The sequence below is a fragment of the Apium graveolens genome, chromosome 9 (assembly GCF_009905375.1).
Source record: "Apium graveolens cultivar Ventura chromosome 9, ASM990537v1, whole genome shotgun sequence".
NCBI lineage: Eukaryota > Viridiplantae > Streptophyta > Magnoliopsida > Apiales > Apiaceae > Apium > Apium graveolens.
The window spans coordinates 7,544,980-7,554,394 of record NC_133655.1 but is presented as its reverse complement, the minus strand read 5'-3'; the positions used below and the strand labels follow the sequence as shown (position 1 = coordinate 7,554,394).

General features: G+C 35.9%; 1 non-coding gene across 1 annotated transcript; it reads left to right on the top strand.

Moving 5' to 3' along the window:
* Nucleotides 1-9,009: 9,009 nt before the first annotated feature.
* On the top strand, nucleotides 9,010-9,116 carry LOC141687593 (small nucleolar RNA R71). Its single transcript, XR_012561085.1, has one exon. It is a non-coding gene; the product is annotated as a small nucleolar RNA R71 (small nucleolar RNA).
* Nucleotides 9,117-9,415: the final 299 nt, after the last annotated feature.

Sequence of the window (9,415 nt, the reverse complement as noted above, 5' to 3'; positions counted from 1 at the left end):
GCACTTACATTTGAATAACAATAACACGTTCACTGCAGATAACTCTGTTTTACAGTTTCACATAAGTACTCACAATCTTAGTTTGTAATTTGATATTGACCAACATTCTGGTATCAGAGCCCAGGGATCAGTAGTGTATACCAAAGTACATGCCTAAGGGGGTCACGATGGAGAATGGTAAAATGAAAGAGGGGGTGATCGGGCAGAGTTACCCTATGTTGAACAGGGAAAACTATACATGAGAGTGTATATGCTAGCACAAGGTGTGTGGTCTGCTGTGGAGAGTGCAGACCCAAAGGCGGTAGTCGAGGAGAAGACGGATAACATGACCCTGGCTGCCATTTAACATTTAGGTTTAAAAATAAGAGTTGTAATTATATAAATTAGATAAATTTGTTAATAAAATTATATTTATTTTATAGTACTTTTAACTTGAGGAAAATGGTTTATATGAGGTTAAACTTTAGTGTTCATCCTAGCATTGTATGTGGAATAAAAAAGGTAGCAATAGCTTTGTCACACAGATAACTTAAAGTAATCAACAACTGATGTGTTATATTATTAGAAAAAACTTATATAGAAAAAATTGCCAAATTACATCTAGAAACACTGATTCTATTTCACAGATCAATAAAATGTTTATTTAATACTGTTATATAGTTACACCATAAAACAAGAATAAATTCCAAAGATCAATGTTCTTAAAAGACAACTGATTACAATCTAATTAACATCAAACATCAAAGCAAATTATGTGATTATCTCCACGAGGCACCGGCTTGGTCTAGGTAGTTGCATACTTCCCTATCCTCTTCTGTCCCTAGACCTGCAATTTCTTGGTTAAGACTCTTCAAAGTCTCTTGCATCTGCTTTACTCTAGCCTCAGTATCTTCTTTCAGAGCTCTAGCTTCTTGCATCCTCTTCCTTTTTGCTTCCCTGTTTGGATTGCATGCAAGCGCTGAGAGCCGCTGCAGTCCCCTATGAAGAAACCCAACCTCCATGCCCAAGTGCTCTATATGACCCAACTTAACCTCCCACTTTTGGTACATATCGCGTGGGGTGTTCAGATGGCTACATCTAATTGCTTTGGAAACGTCAACCAATTCTGAAATCGTTGCAGCAATAAATGCAGGATTCCAGTCTCCAACAAGATTGCTATGGAGGTATATCTTTTGTGAGCAACAGATCTCGAAATACTTGATAACAGTTTCTTCTTCTAGCTTCATAAAAATATCAGAAGCACATAGATCCCTTTTGAAGTTTGAGTAAGCAAAGAAATTCTTCCCACTGTTGGTCGGGCACACAATTCTTGTATTATTTGCCTGTAAAGATGGGTTATCGCATGTTGCAAGTTGATGTGAACTTGCAGTCTTATCTACAACGTTGGGACGGCTACCGCTTTCGATATCTTTTGAGGGTTCTATCATAATTTTTCATTGGAACATAAATTAAGAATGAGTAATAAAGCATTGGCATATCAAATATTTGTAAATTTATTAAAACAACTAATCATAGAAAAAAGCCATTCAAAATCGAGGATGTTAACTAATTAACAGATTTTTTAAAGTTATTTAGTAAGAATTTTTTGCAGTAAAGATTGTAGGTACCATAAGCTTATAGACAATATTTATAACTCTATGAAATCTGTTTAGTTTAGTACCTTGTAAGACTCCGGGGTAAGCAGATGAGCCTTCATGGTGAGCCGGCAATGATGTAGGTAAGGAAGATGGTCCTTTCCTTATACACACCTAAAAAATAGAATAAAAGTTCAAGGCATCTAAAACTTAATTACATTCACAAGTGAGATTAATGACTTGTCATTTTATGTAAAAGGAAGCTAGAAGTTAGAATATTAATTGTCGTCAAATTGCTTAAAAACAATAATCCAAATGAGAAATTTGCCCAACAAAATAAGTCATTTAACTTGGATATTTATATAAGGTTACCTTTAACTTGAGAGGCATGATTTTCTCTAAGACAATAGCATCACCGTGGACCAAATTCTTTGCACCAGCAAGCTCTTTCCAGCCATGGCCACCCAGTGCGCATTTCGCTGAACTGAACTCTGTGATATACTCTCTATTATCTTCACACACCAGCACAACTTTGTCATCATAATCTGGCAAGTGTGATTCACAAAAACTTCTAGGAAGACCCTGTTGTCATGTAATTACAATAAAGAAAACCTTAATTCATGTATAAAATTCGAATTCCCTTTTATATGATTCACGAAAAGATAAAAATTATAGGCATACACTATACCAGTAAATATCTTCCTTCAACAAATCCTCTACGCATCACGACAGTGACAGTACTAGGTAGTTGGGCTGGACGTCTTTGAGGACTCTTTCCAGCATGTCGAGGGTGCATTAATCTTTTCCCTCGAGCTCTTTATTTGACATGTAAATCAAGCAGTTTCAGTTCACATTCGGAGTAATTGTGTCAATATTTCAAGTATATAGTTTTCATACTTAATAACAAAAAAGAGTTCAATAGTATTCAGATTTTTCTAAGATTTGAATTACTTGAATTAAAAAAGTAAACACACTTTTACTTACATGGTACCGGGAGACAAATTAAAATGACGCAATTCCTGAAAAAAAATATTGAACACATTACAATCAATTATGAGCAATCTATCTTATCAATGGATTATCAAATAAACTTATAATTCATAACAAACACAAAATAGTTAATAAAAGTTGTGATACCTTAACTAAATTCCCTCCAAGCCTATCTACATCTATGCTTGATGGACAGACTTTTTTGGTCATAGTATCTTGAGGATTTCTTTTAGCACCCTCTACATTAGATGGACAACTAATATTTTGGGGCATAACACAATCCTGACCTAATTGTTGATTTGATTGAGAGAAATCTCGGGATGTCATTTTTAGTGATGAAAAAACAAATGTGATATATATTTTTCTTTCAAATAGAAATGGTGAGACTTGTAAAAGACTAAAAACAATGAAGTAGACAAAACAAATTTTTTGAATACAATGTTGTGTCCTAAAACTTTTGTTATATAGAATGAAAAGGAATACTCTAGAAGCTTCGGGTCATAACCAATTTCAAAATTATATTGTAAAACACTAAAAATTCTAGTTACAACTGTATTATACCATATAATTATAACTTTTATTCCAAAATGATAACCTTTTATTCCAAAATTCTCATTATAAGTGTATTATATTATATAATAATAAACTTCTTATTCCGGCTGTATATATTATATAATGATACTGTAACGTATGAAAATTTCTCATTCCAGCTGTATATATTGTATAACATAAAACATATAACATTGTAAGTATGTAAAATTCTCATTCCAGCTGTATATATTGTATACCATATAAAGCATAAAAAATTCTTATTACAACTCTAAATATAACATAAAATATAATCTTTTATTATTTTTTCACATGTAATGTATAACATAAAATGATGTTTTTGAGGAGGTTAGTGATATTATGAGGCATGAAAAATTCTCAAATATTATGAGGCATGAAAAATTCTCAATCAAGCGTGTATGTACATGAAAAATTATCATTTAAGCTATATATATATATCACTTAATATATTTTTTATTAACGTATATATTTTTTATTAACCTTTATTAACCTTCCACATGAATTATAACTCATGAACAAGTATTATATCAGATGTATATATAAAATATATTATGTACTAATGTAAGGTATAGGGTGATGTATTTGAGGAGGTCACAAAACATTATAATCTATTAATATGAATTAAATTAGTCAAATACTATGAAAATAAACCCAAGCAGACATATTATTCATTTTTATTTTTTACTAAACCAATTGGTTTGTGTATTATTTCAAGGAAATCTTGTTGATTATATTATTATTTTTAATTTCTACATTAGGACTTTTGAAAGTATCTTTCATCCGCTTTAACAGGGCCTTAATATTTCCTTTTTCAGCTCTTGCTTTCTGCATACTTTTTCTTTTGGTTTCCTCTCGTTAAGATTGCATGCTAAAGCCGAGGGGCATCGTAGGCACCTGAAAAAAAAACTTATAAAAAATCTATAAAAAAACCTAACCTCAATGCCTAAGAGCAAAATATTATTCAAGCTCCCAAGGGTTGTCTCAGCTGGTTAAAGAAGGAATAACTATCCTATTGGTCACAGGTTCGAATCCCACGGGAGGAGAATTTATGATTATGCCTCCGGAGTCAGAGCCTGTCGCTTAAATGCGGTTTACCTTGGGTAACGACTGCGAGTTACCTACAAAAAAAAATATTATTCAACTAAATATCATTATTTTGGTACATTTAGCGTGGGGTGTTAATATGGATATTCGTCTAATAGCTTTAAAAATATCGACCATTTCTAAAATCATTGGGACAATAAATGCAGAATTCTAATTTTCGAGAAAATTGCTACTCCCTCCACCTCATATTAGGTGTCTTGTTTTGACTAGTCTATGGTCAATTTTTTTATATTTTGACCATAAATTACACTTTATTTATAATTAAATATGATTCAAAACTTGTATCATTAGAAAATATATTTAATCCTCTTTATAATATATTTTTAAATATTTTAAGATAACATATAAATTTATCTTAACTGTCGGTCAAAGTGTGGTCAGTTTGACAACGTAAAAGTCAAAACATGACACATAATATGAGATGGAGGGAGTATGAAGGTACATATTCTATCAGAAAAAGAGCTCATGCTCTATTACAATGTCTTTTTTTAGCTTCATCAAAACATCATAAATGCAGAGATTCCTTTTGAAGCTCAAGAAATCAAAGAAGTGCCAAAAGGACAAGTAAAAGTGGTCTTCTCTAGATCTTCTGGGCAATGCAAATCTGATTATAGCCTGCGTACACATCCAGAAGGCAATAATACTCATGACCAGCCCTCGTCACTGATTATTACCCTTGGAGGCAACGTGTATATATGTGCTTATGAAGAAAATTTATCACCACCTTAGCATCGTTGGTCAGCAAAGCTTTTACATAAACCCATTTAGACACATAATCCACTGCCAAAAGAATTTATAGATAAATGGTCCCATGAAGTCTATTCCCCATACATCGAAAATCTCAACTTCCAGAAGCACATTTAGAGGCATCTCGTCTCTCTTGAAAATATTTTCAACCCGTTGACATCGATCACATCTCAACACGAACTGATGAACATCTTTAAACAAAGTTGACCAGAAAAATCCCGCCTGAAGGATACGGGCAGCGGTCTTCTCTTCACCATAATGGCCACCATACGCAGTGGTGTGACAATCTCGAAAAAATACCCTCTGTTTTACTATACGGAAAGCACCTCCTGATAATCTGATATGCCCACTCTCTGAACAAGAACGTCTCATCCCATCGATACTACTTTACTTCATGTAAAAACTTCTGCCTTTGAGCATAAGAAAATTCTGAGGGAATAACATTACTCACAAGATAGTTCATAATATCTGCAAACCATGGTTCTTCTTCTTGCACCCTAAAAAGTTGCTCATTAGGAAAAGTTTCATTGATTAACGTATTGTCTTGTGAAACTTTACCTTGATCTTCCAAATGTGATAGATGATCCGCTACCTGGTTTTTGTACCTTTCCTATCTTTGATTTCCAACTTAAACTCCTGAAGCAAGAGAATCCATCGAATTAATCCAGATTTTGAATCTTTCCTCGAGACCAGATATCTAATAGCTGTATGATCAATGTAAACGATCACTTTTGTTCCAAGCAAGTAAGATCTGAATTTCTCGAACCCGTAGACAATTGCCAAAAGCTCCTTCTCCGTAGTAGTGTAATTCAGCTGAGCACCATTAAGGGTTTTACAAGTATAGTAAACCACATAGAAAATGTTCTTCTTTCTCTGACCAAGAACAACTCCAACTGTAAAGTCGCTAGAATCACACATCATCTCGAGGGGCTCATCCCAATCATGTGTAGTAATAACAGGTGCTGTAGTCAAACTCTTTTTCAGAGTCTCGAAAGCAGCCAAACATTCTTCATCAAACTTGAAGGGAACATCCTTCTCTAACAAATTGCACAAGGGTTTAGAGATTTTGGAGAAGCTTTAATGAATCGCCGAGAAAAACCCGCATGACCAAGAAAACTGCGGATTTCTTTAACTGAGATTGGTGGAGGAAGATTTTCAATAACCCCCACCTTCACCTTATCAACTTCCAGCCCTTTTCTAGATACCTTATGCCCGAGAATGATACCCTGTTGCACCATGAAGTGACATTTTTCCCAGTTAAGCACCAGATTGGTCTCAACACACCTTTTCAGCACCAAGCTCAGATTATGCAAACACTCATCATAAGAACACCCGAAAATAGAAAAGTCATCCATGAACACCTCCACATCAATACCAATCATGCCAGAGAATATGGCCATCATGCAGCTCTGAAAAGTAGCAGGTGCTCCACAGAGCCCAAAAGAAACTCGACAGAAAGGAAAAGTGCCAAAAGGACAAGTAAAAGTGGTCTTCTCCTGATCTTCTGGGGCAATGCTAATATGATTATAGCCTGAGTTCCCATCTAGAAGGCACTAATACATATGACCAGCCAACCTATCAAGCATTTGATCGAAGAATGGAAGCGAAAAATGATCCTTCCTGGTGGCTTTATTCAACTTCTGATAATCCATGCATACTCTCCACCCTGTGACTGTCCGAGTAGGGATGAGCTCATTCTTCTCATTAGCCACAACTATAATGCCTCCCTTCTTAGGCACACACTACACCGGGCTCACCCACGAATTTTTGGAATTAGGATAGATGATCCCTGCATCCAGCCATTTAAGAATTTCTTTCTACACCACCTCTTTCATGATAAGATTGAGTCTTCTCTGATGTTCAATGGTAGTTTTACTTCCTTCCTCAAGTAGAATTATATGCTGGAAATAAGAAGGGCTTATTCCCTTGATATCTCCTATAGTCCACCCAATTGCTGATTTAAACTATCTCAGAATTCGCAAGAGATTGTCTTCATCATTACCTGAAAGGTCAGCTGCAATAATAATATGTAATAGATTCATTATCTTTAAAAGCATACCTCAAGTGATCAGGAAGTGGTTTGAGCTCAAGTTTGGGAGCTTCTTCAATAGATGGTTTAAGACGATCCTGAGAATTTTTCAGCCCTACTAATCCAAGAGACTCTAATGGCAATTTCAACTTCCTCTTCCATGGAAATGCATTCAAAAACTGAAGTTGCTCTGCCCCTTCTTTTTCTTCACTATCAGATTCCCCTATTAAGGCTCTTTCTAAGGTATCTGACCCTAGTAATTGATCGAGCTTAGAATTCAATACCGAGTCGACCAAATCTATGTTATAGCACTCATCTTCGTCTGTGGGGAATTTCATTGCATTAAAGACATTAAAAGTGACATCCTGATCCTGAACCCTCATTGTAAGTTCTCCCTTTTGCACATTGATCAAAGTTCGGCCTGTAGCTAAGAATGGTCTTCCCAAGATAATAGAAATCTTCTTATCCTCCTCAAAGTCTAGGATGACAAAATCAGCAGGAAAGATGAGTTTATCCACCTTAACCAAGCCATCCTCCACTATATCTCGCGAATAAGTGATGGACCGATCATCCAGTTATAAGGACATGTTTGTAGGTTTTGGATCGGGCATACCAAGTCTCCTGAAGACAGACAATGGCATTAGATTGATGCTAGCACCCAAGTTACATAAACACTTGTCGAAAGATAACTCGACAATAGTGCATGGTATCGTGAAACCTCCTGAATCTTTAAGTTTAGGAGGCAGTTTATGTTGCAGCACCACACTGTACTCTTCCGTTAAAGCAATGATTTCTAACTCCTCAATCTTCAACTTCCGAGATAGAATACCCTTCATGAACTTAGCATAACACGACATCTACTCTAGAGCTTCCGTAAAAGGTATGTTAATATGCAATTGCTTGAAAACCTATAGAAACTTAGCAAATTGCTTGTCGAACATCTGCTTCTGCAGTCTTTTAGGATATGGAGGAGGCGGATAGACCTGTTTATTCCCTGTATTCCGCTAAAAAATAGTGTGTTCAGCAAAAAATTTCTTTGTTTTCGCTTCGCCATCCTTCTGCTCAGCTGGATCATCAAAAATTAAACTTTCTGTTAAAGGGGCAGACACGGGCACACTTGGATAGGGCGTAGGCGCGCTTGGCTTCTGCCGAAATTTTTCAGATTCTGAATTTTGATGGTTAGCGACCTTTCCAGACCTCAAAGTGATTTCTTTCAACTGTTCTTTGACTTCCCTCTTGCCCGAGTTAGCTTCCGTATCACTAAGAAGAGTTTTTTGTGGTCGATTCAGCAGTGCATTAATGATTTGTCCTATTTGATTCTCTATAGATTTGATCAGAACCTCTTGGCTTTTACACATTAGCCTCAATTCCTCTAATTCAGATTTTTTATTAGTAGATTGACCGGTACTTTTACGAAATTGTTGTTGCATTACCGGTGGCTGAAATTGTTGCCTTGGTGCATACTGTTGTTGAAAACCAGGAGGGTTGAATGGCTTGGCTCCAAACTACTGATACGGAAGTTGTGGATGTTGCATACCACTATGATTATTTCTCCAGCTGAAATTAGGATGGTTTCGGTTGTTAGGATGATAAGTGGAAGAAATTGGTTGTTATGGTGTTTGAAAATTGCTCATAAACTATGCTGACTCACTAGATATAGCATATTGATCCGTCGCATGTGCACCTGCAAAAATATCACAAACACTTGCTATGTGATGAACTCCATAGTTAGCTAGAGAATCCACTTTCATAGTCAATGCTTTTAGCTGAGCAGCTATAGCCGTAGCTATATCCATCTCCAAAATTCCCGCTACCTTTCCTTGTGGCAGTCTCTAACTTGTGTTCTGATATTCATTAGCAGCCATCATTTCAATTAGCTCATACACTTCCTCATAGCTCTTAGCTCATAAGGCTCCACCTGATGCTGCATCGAGCATGGGTCTTGACTGTGCTCCCAAACTATTATAGAAGCAATTGATTACCATCCAATCAGGCATTCCATGATGATGACACTTCCTAAGCATCTCCTTATAGTGCTCCCAAGCTTCATATAAAATTTATCCCAACTGTTGTGCAAATTGAGTAAGTGCATTCCTGATTGCAGCTGTTTTTTCCATCAGAAAGAATTTAGTAAGAAATTTCTGAGCAAGGTCCGCCCATGTCACAATAGAACCTGATGGTAGAGAGTGCAACCAGCTCATAGCTTTATCCCTCAGAAAAAATGGAAAAGTCTCAAATTCACAGCATCTTCCGAAATACCATTGAACTTGAAGGTGTCGCAGATCTCGATGAAATCCCTAATGTGTATATTGGGACATTCCGTTGGAGAACCCCCAAACTGGACTGAATTCTATAATATTTGAATCTTGCCATGATTGATTTCAAAGGTTTTAGCCGCAAT